This window comes from Neopsephotus bourkii, unplaced genomic scaffold, assembly GCF_033783945.1.
Source record: "Neopsephotus bourkii isolate Nb327-2 ecotype Australia unplaced genomic scaffold, CSIRO-AGI_Nbou_v1 NB_1749, whole genome shotgun sequence".
Lineage (NCBI taxonomy): Eukaryota > Metazoa > Chordata > Aves > Psittaciformes > Psittacidae > Neopsephotus > Neopsephotus bourkii.
The window spans coordinates 3,444,307-3,460,660 of record NW_026902223.1 but is presented as its reverse complement, the minus strand read 5'-3'; the positions used below and the strand labels follow the sequence as shown (position 1 = coordinate 3,460,660).

Here is a 16,354-nt window from a genome sequence, read left to right as displayed (position 1 = left end):
CCATATGACCCTGCATCACATGGTGCCCCTGCTTCTTGCAGGGGGGCTGCATTAGATGACCTTTAAAGGTCCCTTCCAACCCAAACCATTCTATGTAGCCAAGCTTTTTTTTTCCCCTCAGAATGTTCTAAAAGCCCCCAAATAATTACAAACAAAAGCTATGCTTAAGGAAATCTTACCAACTTACGGGTACAGTGATGGATGGCTTAGTGGATATTGGTGCCCTTGTGTACATAAACACCATGGCACAATTAAATAATCATGTACCACTTTTCCTTCCCCTCTGAAGTCGCTGCATACTAATGTAGATGATTTTACATAGGGCTTCTGCTTCATTTGCTGAAGAGCTGAAAAACATACTGGGAAAGGAGAACTGTGCCAGCTCAAGGTCATATGAACTGAAGAATCCACATCAGCGCATGTCCTCTGGGCATCACCAGCACAACAGCTCCCAGTTGTGATGCATAAGGATGAGAAATGACAGAAATGAAGAAACCTAAGTAAGGCAAATTGCTTAAACCCAAATTCTTCACAAGCAATTGCTAACCCCTTGTTCCTCACCATCTAGGTACCCCACGTGACACAGATCTGATTCAAACAAATGCTAAATATTTACCAGATAGCTAAAGTAAATGAGAACTGTGTTTTGAATGGGCTATATAATTCCACTTGAAAAATCAGTCTCCAAGTGTTAAATATTCAAAATAAGCTAATATTTTCAACTCAAAGTCTCAATGCAGATGTTCATAATCTGTAAAATTAGAAAGTTTGCTCATTTTATGAAAGTGTAATGAAAATAAATTGATTAATGTTTAGTAAAACATTCAGACACTTAAATGATAAGCAGCACTCAGACCTATGAGAGAGTGATTCCAACTTCAGAGATGGGTAGTAAATCACTGAAAAAGACAACAGAATTCTATAATGAGACAATGGTGTCAACTTGAGCACTGCCCAGCCTTGCCAGGAACCAGCTTTATGAAAAAGAGATTCAAACAGCAAAACTGTATGGGTAATATTAATTTTGGCACCTCCTATTTCTAAGTGCTTGTCCTTGAACCCTTAAATAATAATTATTAAACCAGTCTATGTCAATAAAAAAATGAAATTATAATTTGATTACTGGAATCTATGATAAAATACACAGGCTACTGAAATCTTTGTAGACAGGTTGCCTATGAACACCGAAACTGGGTGGCAGCTTGCAGAGGTGCTTTTTCCTTCTTCCTGCTTTTGCTGCCCCTTTTTTCTCTTTTCTTTTGTGGTTCAATAAAAGCATTCAGCTTTCAATTCTTATCTTTTGGATGTGTTATATTCGTGCTACAGGAAACAAACAGCAGCATTTCGGTTTCTTTCTCTAAAGAAGACATTAATTCAGAGTAGAGTAAGCAATAGCAAAAAAACCCACAAGACATCGATACAGGGTACAGTAAGCAACAGCAAAACTTCATGTTTTAAATTGGAGAAGCAGCCAAATGAATTTTGAAAGCTTCTTCGTTGGAGGCTGAAAGGCTTTGTACAAACTTCATCCTGGAGTGATATTTTTGGCTGTAATATAGGGGTTTGTAATGGAAATGCTGACAGGCCCATAATTACGGAAGCACTAGCGGGCACCACTATAATAGTATATCAGATAGGCATAGGACTTAAATGCGATACAAGGTATCAAAAGATGTCAGTGTCTGTCCTCATTAAAGCAGCACTTAAAATTCCTTTTAACCTCCATTAACTCAAACCACGAATTTGATGTTCAGAAAGACACAGACAATGGTACTAACACTTGCAATTAATACATCCCCTTTAGTACTTCAAACTAAATTGAAGCATCATCCTAACTGTTTAAACTCATAGAAAATGCAAAAAAATGAATAATAAGAACATTTCATTTGACAGGACAAACTGAAGCCATTTAAAGCAATATAAAACACATTATTTCCTGTGTTCTGTGACATCTTAAAGCTTCTTCTTATACCCAAATATGCAATGATATATCTGTGATGTAATTACACTTCTGGATACGGGGAAGGGGGGAGGGATGGAGGGGGAGTTTTATTCTTTGTTCAATGGGTTCTTGTTTGTTGTATGACCAAGACAACTGTCAGATTTATATATCAGAATGAAATTCTTGATGCCTGTGCAAATTCCATGCATGCAGAAAAAAGAAGATCAAGCCTGAAGATCCAGGAGGGTTGAATAAGATGTTTACAGACAATATAGACTTTAATCTTACATTGTTAATCCCACCAAACCCATTCACTAAACTGGTAGCACGATCATAACCTGCACTGTAGATTCTAGGCCTGTAGTATGTAAATTCTGTAATTTCACCTGAGGGTTGTGTGCTATAATCATGTTCTTTTTTCCAACAGATGCAGAAATACCGCAGGAGGTTACCTTTGAATTATTTCCAACCACATGCTCTATTTCACGACTCCAACAAACCCACTCCTATTTCCTCCTCTGCATTAAGGTGATTGAAAACAACAGAAAGATTGAATTTGCCTTTCCTGCATCTAGCCAGAAAATAAAATTTTGGGGGTAAGTTCTCCTGAACAAGCCCTTTTTCAAGCATGAAAAATACATTAAGGGGAAAAAAAAGGAATTACATTCTGTACAAATCCAGGTATACAGCTCTTATCAGGTAAGGGAACTAACAAATGTCACATTCCACAGAAGCTTGCCTCACTGGAAATGGGATTGATGGTGGTTTTGATGACTAGGTAAAGAAAGAAAACATCTCGCTGAACAGAAAGTACTTTCCCATGGAAAGCTGGAATAGTACTATTTTGAGTAATGCCCTACTTAAACACAGGGACACCCTCACTCTGTCACTCACACAAACGTGATTTGCATGTTTGGTGGCTTGTAATTCAGTCTCAGACTACAGTAACACCTTATAAAAGATGATTCATAAGATTATTATATTTGCACATTTCCCTATTACTGACAGTGAAGGCTTCCGTGGGCCACCAGTCTCAGGACTACAGCCACTGCAGGACAGCATGACCAACAAACCAAAAAGGTCCCAACATCTATTGATGTTATTCCTATTTGAATGTGGAGCACAGCAGAGACTGCTGGGACTCCTGCCTTTGTGTCATGGGAGGTTTTCATTTTCTGATGAGGAAAACAGGTTTTCTCCTGAAAAGGAGAGGTTTTAAGATTTTATATCCACAGAAGACAATGGAATCGCCCAAGCTGAAGAACAGAGGTCTACATAAAGATGTTCTTTACTATTAACTCACTTGGTAAAGAAGGTGAGGCAGCAAAGTATTAAGTGCCAGACAATATATTAGTGTTTACCAAGTGAGGCTCATCTCCCCTAGAAGTCTATTGACCAGACAAAAATCTGCTTCAACCTGTGCCATTTTGTCCATATTATATAACATTTATCAAATCCTATGTTCCACAATCTTGATAACAGTCCCTACTGTTTGAACTTTCAAACATAATGGGGCCCTCTGATAGAAGAGAGTTAAAAGAACACACAAATGTGAATGTCATGAAAAGTGACTTGTAGTACTTTGTGGGAGGGTAAGACAAAGAGCACTTTCTTGAATCATGAAACTAGGTGTGATTTTTTCTGGCATTGTGTTATACAAATAGTAACAGGGAGCTCTTTGGCATTCCAGGAACTAAGTATAAATATGTGCAACCTAAAAGTATATCTTCTTAATGCAAATTTAATGCGCTGTTCAAATGCTGGGCAGCTATTATGCTGCCGTCAGCATTTCATTATGTGCTTTTGGTTTTCCTGATCCTGCTTCCTTCTGACCATTATACCTAAGACACACCTCCTGTGCAAGGGTGAAAGATGGAAATATGTCAGAGCATGTTCTGCAGTGACTTATTTGGTTTTCAAAGGCCATAAGATTTTGACATGACAGTAGGTGATAGTCAGAAATACTACTTTCTTTCTATGTTAGATCTTACCTTAGAAAACTCATTTTCAAGTTAGTACCTTCCTACTACAGACCTACCTGCTGTCTTCATTATCATTTTTAACATAGTTGGTATTAACTTGGTCCATTAATTATATTACAAATGTGTTTAATGTATTATTACAATCTGATGACACCACAATTGAGGTAAATCTTTAATTCAAAACTCACAAGCCTGCAGACAGGTAAGTTACTGGAGTGTCTTCTACTTTACCTAAAGGCAATGGAATTCTTCAGAGTGCAGTTCCGTACAGAATCTGTCTTGTGTTTCACACACAGCTCCTCATCCAGTGAGTTCTCTCAGGATTCTATTTTGGTATTCTTAATACAAAACAAGGGAAACTCCCACTGACTTCACTGGGAGTACAAGTGGACCTGAGAAGGGCACTAATCTCACTTATCAGCACACTATATGAATGCTGTCAATTAATTACAACCATATCAAACGCTTGGCTGCAGATAGTCTACATGGTGTGCTTTTCACTTACTGATTTACAGTCAGTGGGAGGAGGTTAGAGCAAAAGTGTAAGAGCAAATCAAAGTTAAACATGGACATGGAAATTTATCTCTGTTTTCAAGACTGCCAATTCTGTGTGCACTGGGCATGAACTAGGAGCATGGTGATGGAATGGCAGCAGAACAGTGTTTGCTACTGGCAATAACAAAGCCTGGATAAACAAGAGAATCATGCCTCATAACACAGTACCCTATTAGTTTAAATGATATGCATCCTACAGGAGCTAGTATCTAAAATAAAGCAAATGTTAATTCCTTTCAGAGATAAAATGATCAGAAGAGTATTCAGCTCCAAATGGAAACTAAGGAACATGACATACTGCCAGCCAGCACTTGGCAAAACAACTTCTAATATAATATGGAAATACTGTTGTACACCACTGCCAAAAAGATTAATAAACCCCCTGAAATTCTAGTTGTTAGCATTATTGCTACCCCTGGTTCCCTGCAAGAAGAAGTCCCTAAACAGTCAATGATTTCAATCAATAAGTATTAAAAAGAGAATCCTCTACCAAAGTTTTGTGCTTAAATGCAGCAGATAACCATGCTAAAAAGAGTATCAGCTGGTAATTCTAATTGGAATTCTGTCTCTTTGCACTCATAATTAATTCAATATATTGTGTTGGCATTAAGCAAAAACTCTGTACTTTCACCCAGTAGGACAGGAGTTGTATTAATTTGCTTTTCATATGCTTTTTATTTGCTGTCATCGATTCAATGGATTGAACAGAAAGCTGTGAAAGAGCGGATGAGGGCGATTCCTATTACTCAAGGGAAAAAAAGAGAAGTGTGAATAGCACAGCTTGGATGTATAAATATAGAGGGAAAAGTTAACACAGCTCTAGTGAAGAGAAGTCATTTCTTAATCTGTCTCTGAAAGGGGCCAATGGGTAACGCAGACACAAGAGACCTACCTGATATGGGCCAATTCAGTATCAAAAGCCCATTTTGCCAAGGTCACTCTGCAGATATTCTAAAAGAAAAGTATTTGCCATGAGATAAGCAGAAAGGTCCTCAAAAAGATAAACCATTCTTTAAAAGACAGAAGAAAAGGTAACATAAACAGACAGGTGACTTTTATCACTGGAGAAGAGGACATCGGTGGAGTCCCAGAGGAACATGCACAGGTCTCGAAGTGTTCAACACACTCATTAATGGTGGCAGCACATTCATCCACAACTTACTAAAAAAAACAAATCCCCAGTGAACAATATATAAAAGGAACAAGTGATGACTTGAACCCAACAAGGATGGAAAGCTACATTTTTGTAATTAACCTCCTACAAAAAGGATTTAAACAAGGGAGTGGGAGGCCTATTATAGAGAGTACAAAGAGAACAAAGGAGAGAACATGAGCAGAGAGGATACAGAGTTACAGTGATCACTTGCAGCCTGTGATGCTTAGGGAGCAACTCTTGATTAGATGAAAAGCTGAGTAACTTTATCTCCTTGACCCCAGTGGCAATGGACACCTGGAACATCAGCTTAGCATTTGTCAGTCCTAATTCACCACAGGGTCACCTCAGTGCACGACAGATGGAAAAATTCAGGGATGCAAATTTAGGCTTCACCATGGTTTTCAACAGACAGAGGAACCACACAGCCCACAGTTTACCACTTCTTAGTACATATCATGCAGCTATTGCTTCTACTTTAGGAAACATATAGATGTACTGGTAGGGACACAAGACTTAACAGTGTGAAATCACAGAGTAACATCTCAAAAGGGTGACCCACAGGAAACAAGACCTCCCATTTTACCAGCATATGGTTCCTTAGGAACACAGTACACCAGCATTCCATCTTGGGCTAGTTATTTCTCATTCTTGATAATGGCACACAGCACCAGTGCCATCCCACCTTAAGGTAATGAGTAATTTGTAAAGTTGTTCAGAGCTTGCCTAAGAAAGATCCCGTACTTAGTATGTTAGAACGGCTTTATGTCACCCACAAGTCTTCGCACTTGCACGACAGCAACTCCCCAACGTGAACCTCCTCAGCAACTTCATTAGACAGACTGAAGCAGTGCTTCTTGTCAAGAAATGATTCACAGAAGAGTTATATATTTTTGGGATTTATCAAAAAATGTTGAAGGTTTAACAGGGACAAACCCAGTAACTCTTCACTTCACCAGTTCTGAACCTTTCATCTCATCAGAAATGCAAAATACGAAGAAATATTTGATATTTGAACCCTAAGAAAAGTAGTTTTAAGCTAGTATCAATCTGCAGTAAGGGACATGGTCAAAAAGCAAAACAGATGCTCCACACCTTTTAAACTTTGATAGCATTTGTCTTTCCCTGCTTTCTAGAATAGCGTAAGCACATGCAGCGCACTAATCTGGTACAGAAAGGGCAGTAGGGAACAAACCTTCAGCTGACTTATTGAGGCTAACTTTGTGTGTCAACTTGCAAAGTTCACTGTGCCTCCGAACAAGTGCATGTTTAAAGCTGACACATGCAAATCCTTTGCACACAGAAATCAGAGGGTGATAAACTGTTATGCAGATGAACTGGAAAGAAAGTCCTTTTTCTTTGGAACTCTTGACTGGAAGGTGTCAGAAGTGCAGAAGAAAAATAAGGGTTTGCAAAATAAGAAAGGCAAAAACCCTGGCAGCTCTGAAATTATTTGCATGTCAGTGATTACGTGACAAAATATTTAAAGAATGGCAAAGCTTTCATTATTCAGTGAGTCTGCTTCTTTTCCTACATAGCTGCCTTATAGTTCCAGTTGCAGCGAAATGGAAAACACTTTCAACTGTCACCTGATAGAGCAAGTTAATTCTGCCTATTGCTATACATGTTGTTTATTCGGGTCCTTTCTCTGAGAAATGCCTCCTGTATACATCCTTCTTCTCTTACGTTTCACTTTCTTTCTTTTAGCTGACAAAATGTGTTAAATCTTGTTTCAGTCCAAAAGTCGTGGAGCATTTGCACTGCATTGTCTAACCTGGAGTTAAGAGGGAAGAGACGCGAACACTCAGGACAACATCAGGAACCATCTATCAACGCTAACACAAAAATTCAGGCTACAATTTCACACATAGAATCGTGACTGTTAAGAATGAATATTAATAGATAACTGCTAAAGCAGAGCATGAAATTACCAGATATAAACTCAACAGAACGAAGCTTGGTAGAACACAATGGCAAATCTCATAAACATTGAGACAAAATTCTGGTCTGTAACTGCTGAAGGCTTTGCCAAAACACCAGTTTGACTCAAGCCTCCTACTCTTGTATCCATGTGGGTTATACTGGTTGGAAATGCTAGCTGTCAACAGCCTATTTTAGTTAAGACTTAGGCAGCTCCAGGATACCACAGGTTTACACAAGGATTCTGGGCCTTTCAAACCCAGTTTCAGCCCCAAAAGAAAGCAGAGCTGCTACAGCTACACAGAGACATGGGCAGCAAAACACCCAAGCTTGACAGCGAACTTCCATTTGGATGCATGGATCTATGGCACAATTCTCAACAGACACGAGATTCTCATCTATATTCATCACCTTCAGAAACTCTGTTTTTAATTTGATCCAGAACATGTTGCAAACTTGGTGCCTTTTTTCTGAACTCCTTGTTCTTGTCAGAGGTTTGGATTGACTGCAAGGCTGAACCTGGGTCTTGTTCCTTACCATTAAATATGCATGAATACTTTCAAGACTAGTCCTTTACTGCATGTGTACTGTTACATGGGAGTTTCTTAGTGGCCCTAGGGAATGTCCTCAGCTTTTCTGCAATAATAAAGTCACTCAACTGCTACCTATAAGGTAAGCCTGGAAAGCTGAAGTAGCTCACTTAATCTGCAGGTCTAACTCCCAAAACATGTGGAAAAGGTCTGCAACCAAACACGTGAAATACAACAACCTGTGGAGAGGAATGCAATTGCCAGAAGCTTGTAAAAGGCCTTAAGGACCTCCTTGGAAAACTCTAAGATGTAAACTCTGACTCTTGCTCCCGTGTACACAGGACGTGATACTGGTTTAAATAACACAAATATTTCAAGCCAATGTAAATCAGCTTGAAAGCACACCATGACAAATCATACTGCCTTCTGAACCACTGTGCTGGGGTTTTCTGGCTTTGCTTTATTCATTGGGCAAAATGCAAAAGGAAAACTGAGAAACAACCTTGTACTGAGTTCAAGAGAAAAATCTCTGTAGGCACACAACATCTGCTGCTGCTGCAAATTAATTGTATATCCGACAGCTATAGGAAAAGCTGGAGGAGCCAATCAGCCTTTGGTTGATACAAACCTCAACAGAGGAAAGATGGAACGCTGGCAGCTACCTCAGAAAAGGGTACAACAATCCTCAAAAGGACACTGCTGTGCAAAACTCATGCAAGAATCTCTGCTCTGCACTTTGCTGTTCATAAAATGGCACCAATCAGGCATCTTTTGCATGGTTCTATTAAAATGTATTTTACAAATGCCTTTGTTAATAATCATACTATCCTGACTGAAGTGTTAGTACTTGGTTACCTAATACTCTTGGGCATATGACTTTGTGCGGTAAGTCAGAGTGCGAAACAACCCTGCTCTTTTGAATTAGTTATTTTTGACTTCACTTTCTAGAATATTTCAGAGAGAAAAATCTAAAATCCTTTTTTTCCTCCCTAGATATTTGGGAGAACTCAGAATAATATCCCTATGTTTCCATCCTTTTACTTTGAAGAATGGAAAAATATGTATTTGTATACAAAACACATAAATTGTTATTTAAGTATTATATATAAAAATGGTTTATATATATTTATATATATGCATTATTTATAACATTTAACTGGTTATATATATATATAAACCATATTTAACTGGTTTTATGGGAGTTGACAAAATCATATCTAAAGCTATTCGTATGGTTGTGAGAGGGGGACGGTTTGAACAGCTCTGCCAGTAGGATGTGTGCTGCCAGCACCAGGAAGGTAGGTGTAAGCTAACGCCAAACTAAACCACATAATATTAAGATAGGGCAGACCTCAAAACAGATGTGCAACTCCTTGTGGTGGGTAACTGAAGGAAACTAAGAGATGAGATGAGGTAAGAGGGTTAATATGAGGAAATCACAAGGAAACAGCAATTGCTGTTCCTCAAATGCTCTTGAGGAGCTTCAGCTTTACACAGACTATGGTCTGCAGAAGAAAGATGAGCTACAGACCTCCCCCTGCACCACAGCATCTCCTTTTGCCCCACATAAGAACATTCGCTTTCTACAGTCTGAGGCGGAGGATACTCATTGATTGCCACTGACATTCCTTGGACTGTCACAAGACAAATCGCTCATGTTGTTTACTCCAGTTCTGGCCACTAAAGGCCAGTTGGCATGTCTGAAAATGTCCTAGTGAAAAGGCAGGGTCAGAGGCATCCACATTTAACTTGTACCATTCTCACAGCACGATTAAATACAAACATAACCACCTGTTAGGCTTATTTCAGTGGGAGTATCTATTTTCAATTATAGCATTTACTATCCACCCTCAAGTATGGCAAGGAACACCATGGTAACATAAACACAGTCGTGGCTGCTTGAGAAAGTTAAATTATAAATAGCAATGTATAGTCCATGAGGTCCTGGAAATAAACTAACTAATCCATAGGCATTTGTAACTATGACATAACATTTCCACTAAAATGCTGTTTGCCTCATCTCAAACCCACTTGGAATAGATTTAGGAGTTGGGCATCACTTGACTGAGCTCATGTGCAGACATGAAAAGAGCAGAGAGAGTGGAGAAAATCAGCTAGAGCAAACCAGTGGAAAACTAGTAACAAGAAAGAAATAATCCCTGTAGTAGGGATTATTCTGCTTCCATTGAAGCTGATGGGGAAAAAAAACCCCTCAAACCCAACCTATCCCAAATGTATGAGTCTCCATGTTATATAGAACACGTTTTTATACTGAATCATCCCTGTGGTGAAAAAAAAAAAGAAAACAGGAAAATAAAAGACAAACCAAACAAACCCCCTTGGGCTTAACAAAATAGCAAACATTTGGAAATGCAAATAAACTTAGCAACCCTCCAAAATACTTGAGAGCTTTCGGAACTCGGTGCTCTCTTCCACTTCAGTCTGGGTGCAGAGATCCATGGTAACTGGGGGAATAGGGAGATTCAAGCCTGAGCTCCGCACTCAGCAGGGACCTGAATTATCAATTGTTTCAGTGTGCTGTACAGTTCCTTATCCTCTGCAAGACTGAGGCAGAGCAGGAGCAGCAGGCTGTTGTTCAGAGCAGCAGCTTTCTGCCATCTGGCCGGGCGCCTGCTGGGGTTGGCCAGGCTTTCTTCTTTGGGAGTATGACCAAGGACTCAAAAATGGGAGAAAGAACAGAGAATCCGAGTTTCTACAGAGTGAGGACTGAAAACTGAGCGTGAAGAGCTTCCTGCCAAGTCTGGCGGTGTGAGGACAGCAACTGTACAATTCTATGTAGGCTTAAAGGTGTTAGCGTGAGTTTGACACAAACCTGGGGCTTGATCTAACCGTGTGAAAACATCTTTTAGGTCAGGCAAGAAGGCGAGCGATTGAGAGACGTCAGCTCGGTTTCTTTCTTGTTAAGAACAAGAGATCTGAAACATCTACATTTTCTTCTGGTTTACAGCCATTGGTTAAAGTCTGCTTCTGATGAGACTGATAGAAATCTGGAATGGATCTACTGAGGTCAATGGAACGATTTCAGATTCGCATCATGCGACTAAAATGGAATTTAAATTCCCAATGTTTCTCGTCTAAAAATATGCTGGGTTTTGTCATACATATTTGGTGAAATCTCGGCCTCTCTGACATCAGCAGCAGAACTCATTGGTATTATTGCGGTCTGAATTCCACTGAATGGCTTTCCTTTCACAGAGAGTGAAGCAAAACAAAACCTGGTCCATTGAAGTAAGATTTAAAGACTTCAGATCAAGCCTGTGTGAGAACAGAAGCAGGCAGTTTACTGCAGAGTGAATCATGTGTAAGTCAGATGTTTCATTCAGCTTATTTCAAGTCACTGCACAAACCATTTATTAGATGAAAATACTACTTAAAGGTCAGCTAATAGGCACTTTCAAAGAAAACCTGACAACGTCAGATAAATAGCTGGCAAATCTGTCATTCAGAAGATAAGATTATACACTAGGACCAGTATATTCAATGGGCCTTACAAGTGAGACTGCTTCAACAGAACCATCTATATTTAATCAGGAGAAACACAAGCTTGGCCTGTGTAAGAACTTCATGCTTATCAACAGAATTACCTTTGTCTTCTTCTGATAAATACATGGTTTTGTTTCAGAGCGGACTGTGGGATTTGGTAACCTTTCACGTACCTTCGTGAAATGAACACAAAAGGTTATCTTGATATGTTTTAGTAACTTGTATAGAAAATGAGACCAAACTCTGAAAGTACTTTCCACAATGAGTTGTGTTTCTGACTGCCATCAGTGACTGATTGTTAATCAAGTAATTGAGCAACACTATGTGTTACACTGAAGTGTCATTAGCACATAATTATTTTGCCATGCATTACAATAATATTTTTACTGAAAGCAATTCAAACATAGTCATTAACGGAGCAATGCATTGAACCCAATGTCACATTCAGGGGGATGGAATGGAAAAGAAGGCACACTCAGCATGCTCACAGACAACAATTCCCACAGAGCTTAAGTATTCCTAAATCACTTAGGCAAGACTAATCTCAGAACAGACACGTAAAAAGCCCTAAACAGAGACCGGGATTTTTCTGGAGAGCACATGAACAGGTTTTCACTAAACCCAGTCTACAAACATTGCTGCACGTGACTCATAGCATGTGGCTGCTTGTGCTTTAAATTAAGTATGTGCGCAAGCGGAGCGCATGCAAAGCCAGGAGCGCGCCTGTAAAACCAGCTTCAAAACTGTAAAAGTACAAAACTAATAGAATCCAAAACTGCTGACCACAAATAGGAAAAAGAGGGAAGATACACTTCTTTTTTTTTTTCCCAAGAAAAGCCATGAAAATGTCTTTCCTACAAGTTAGCACCCTGGGTTATGGTTTATAAAAATAGCATTTTAATACATATCCAAGGATTCCGAATTGGCTGATCACTTATAACCAAAATTGGGAAGAAACGATGAAATGAGGAGAGAAACAAGACCAAGGCAGACTAAAAACATCATATATGAATACAGGCCAAGTTCAAGCCTAGTTTCCCCCACCTACAGACTGTAAACCCATCTGTTAACCCAACTTCAAATCTCAATTACCTTGTCTTCAGTCCTTTCTAAACCTAGACAATAATCCTCGGCAGTACCTAGCTCCTTGCTTTCTGACAACATGCACACTGGTAATGTCACTTAAATATGCCTACAATGTGCCTACACAAAGCTCTTCAGGCTGCACTGGAGAGCTATCACTGCAAATCTGCATGAAATGTCACTATTCATTTTATTTAGGTATCGAGCCTTACAAAATATACTTCACCATGACAGATGCTCTATGAACCAAAGGAGATAAGGATGGAATATAGGGAAAATTACAATGATTTTTTTGGGAAAAAAAAAAAATCATCATTTTAAGTGACAAACCAGTTTTCCATGAGCAAGACTACAAAGAATTATTCCTCACTCACAATAAATGAGTATCCTTTAATTGTTTGCATGTGTATTATCTATCTCCTCCCTTATAGTATTTAATGGTTGCTTGTGTTCAGTTAGACATTCAAGATGGAAAGCCTGCCTGTATTTCAGCATCCACAAGTGACTGGGTTCTATAAGGACAGCCTGGGGAACATATTTGTCAGCTCACTAGTCACAAAGAATATTGTGAATGAATCATTGTTATACACTATGGGTGTTCCATTACCTGACTAGGCAGACTTTTGTATAAAAGAATATGATTTCTAACAGATTTTAACAATACAAATGCCTATCAACTGAATATTCATGAAGGAAAACATCATTTTTAACCTTCCATAGTTATCATAGAAATACTTACCTTCCCATAAGCTAAAGGGCTTTATATATGTTAAGGATTAGAGCTGGAACTAAATGATCTTAAGGTCCTTTCCAACCATAACCATTCTATTATTCTATAAATCACCGAATATCTTTCCTTAATATGTGCAGTCAGGCAAAGAGCACATGAAAATTAGTATAATTATATTATTCCTAACCTTACAATTAGACAGATGAAGAAATTAAACAGGTTGGACTAAGAGAAAATGTATTCGACATGTCAGAGTTATCAGATTCAAGGTGCTAATATAGCCATCTGCATCCACTACCAGGTACATAAACAGTTGGCCACAATTTCAATAGGGCTGATATGATTTAGTGTTCCCATCAGCTCCTACATGAACTGCATGCTCTCAGCAACCCAAAGTTCATCCCCAAAATAAAACCCCAGAAAGCACTGTTTTATGAGCCAGTATTGACATTCTGTGCCTTCCTTTCCCTCTTCTTTTGTTTCTGAACCTACATTGTGCTTTCAAGGCAAACACACTCCACGGAGTTCTTGACAGCATTAAAGCTCTGTAGAGTGCTGTAGCTAGAAAACGTCCTAAAATACTGACAAGCTGCATTTTCTAATGCGGGAAATGCAAACCTGGGCCTTCTATTTTGCCAACAAAGCCTTCAAAGCAAATGTGTAGCATTAGTTTACATATATATACACACACCTTGGAGAAAACAAGCGTTGACATGGAGAGACAGGCCAAGGGAGATGAAGAGACATCTATGTCAGTCTGGAGTTCCTTAGATAATATCTAATCCTTTCCACTGAGAGGTTTTTTTTAATGATTTACCCCAAAACTTGAAGCACAAAGGTTGTCTTGATTCTTTCACAGAGCTGTATTGAAATGTGTAAACGGGAGTAAAGAAGAAAATGGGGTATTTTTGGTCTTTTGTTTGCAGTGGTGTGCAATGAAGAGTTGACATCTGTACTGCTTTGCTTTTATAGCTCTCTAGGTGACTACAACGAGTACAGGAAGGTCAGCCTAAACAAAGGTGCTTATTTTCTTCCCATGGTAAAACACAGCTCTCCCTTTCTTCTGATCATTCTTACAAGTAGGTTGTGCACTGAAAGAAGACTAAAATAGCTGTTCTTATTTGGTACTAAAACTTCACTTCTGATGCTTTCCCTCTCCTATTTTGTCTCTTGTATCATTATAATGAGTCTTCCCAATCCATAAGCTTTAAGGTCAATTTAAGGTCACACTGCATGTAGCAAAGGTCTTGTGATGTGAGTAGACATGACCGCCCACAAAGACCAGATTGGATCTGTTCGCTTTCTTTTGAAGGGTAAAGGGATGCTCCTAATGGTGTAAGGAGCTTTTCCAGATCAATAATTAACTCTGAATAGTCCTCAAACAAATCTAGCAGTGGTCCCCCAGTATTAACTGCAAAAAGAAGGCAAGGCTGCTGAGGGTCTCATAAGGCATATCCAGAAAGAATGATTAACCAAGTAAAACAGCCTTTACTTTTCATAGCACTTTATTACCTTATAAAGGAATAGGTGTAAAACCAAGGATGCATTATAGCCGTTGATAGGTTCAATTGAACAATAAGGCTCCTTTTTTGCTGGACAACTTCAACCCAAAGCTACCAGAGAAACTTCTGCAGAGCTCATGGCCATGACATGGTCCAGTTAGCATTTTATTTATAACTAATCCCATTTAATTCGATTTGAAAAGCTGACTTCCCCTTATGTTTGCTGATAGCCCTCCTGCTTACAACCAACATATTGCTTTTTCAAATGTTCCACATGTTCCCATATTCCTGAAAATATGTTCTGTGATTATAGCTGGGAAATGAGAACAGCATCCATAATCAGTCATTATTTAACCTATCTGTATTAACCGAAAGATGAGTGGATGCAGTTTGTCCTGCAATAGACCACTGTGGTTTAGGGGGAAAAAGTGTATTTTACGCTTTATACCCTACTAAAGGCTTTTCTGTTCTATATACATATCGTTATGTCTAAATATCACAACACCTGCTAACTTTCAGAGTATAAAAACACTTTCTCAAATGCTTTCGTTGACTTTCCAATCTGCCTGAATAAAACATGTTATAACAAGTGCCCTTTGTACACGAAACAGTAGACTATGACACCTTTTAAAGAAGAAATGTACACAAGATGAGAAGAACGCAAATAGTGTTCACACATATGGTGTTGAAATCATTTATGGACAGAATCCACACGGGGAGAACTGATAATGTCCAAACCAAGAGCTAAACAATAGCCATTTCGATAAAGGAACAGGCACACCACCTCTAAATGCAGAAGTTGGTCATGTTGAAAACTCACGATCCACATTGACAGCCATTCTGCAGGTCTCTGCTTGTTTGTATTCATGACAATACAGCTGTTCCTACACACCTCATGCAGGCAGTGCTCCCCACAGATCAAACCCAGCTTTCATCTATAGCCGAGAACAGGAGCAACCCCCCGGCTTCAGCAGAGACACTCTCGGCTGAAATAAAGAACAAAGGAAAACCTGTTTGGACTGTAGGTCTGGCCACACACATATAGCTCAGAACTAACAGAAGTAAATGCTAATGGACATCCCTGTTTCCTAGGAGAAAAACCCTATGATGACTGCTGTATTTATATTTGATATTCAGCTTTTAAATATACCCAACCTAACTTCACATCTTTATTAGCATCTTACAGCAATAGCTCCATTCTCAACAGGATCCAGCAAAACTGTCTTTCTACCCATTCCCCTAAGGAATAATCACTTCCCACACAAATCAAACTTGAATGTACTTTGCCTCTTCCAAACTACAAGTTCAGTGCCATGCTAAGCTACCAGGTTTGGTTTTCATTTTCACATAAAAGCCATGCCATCCTTCCTCTGGAATTATGGCTTGCAATGAGACTCACGGCTGAGCATTCTTTAGCTTCTCTGCTCTTTTCAATTGCTTGGTGTTCTTTTCC

The 16,354-nt window shown here is 39.1% G+C and overlaps 1 protein-coding gene and 1 long non-coding RNA gene across 2 annotated transcripts in view; one reads left to right on the top strand and one right to left on the bottom strand.

Annotated features, from left to right (window-relative positions):
- Positions 1-16,354, bottom strand: part of PITPNC1 (phosphatidylinositol transfer protein cytoplasmic 1) — a 77,418-nt gene that overhangs the window by 56,681 nt on the left and 4,383 nt on the right. The window lies entirely within an intron of this gene.
- Positions 187-3,211, top strand: LOC133224950 (uncharacterized). The gene is made up of 2 exons (XR_009728979.1): positions 187-500; positions 2,370-3,211. It is a non-coding gene; the product is annotated as an uncharacterized LOC133224950 (long non-coding RNA).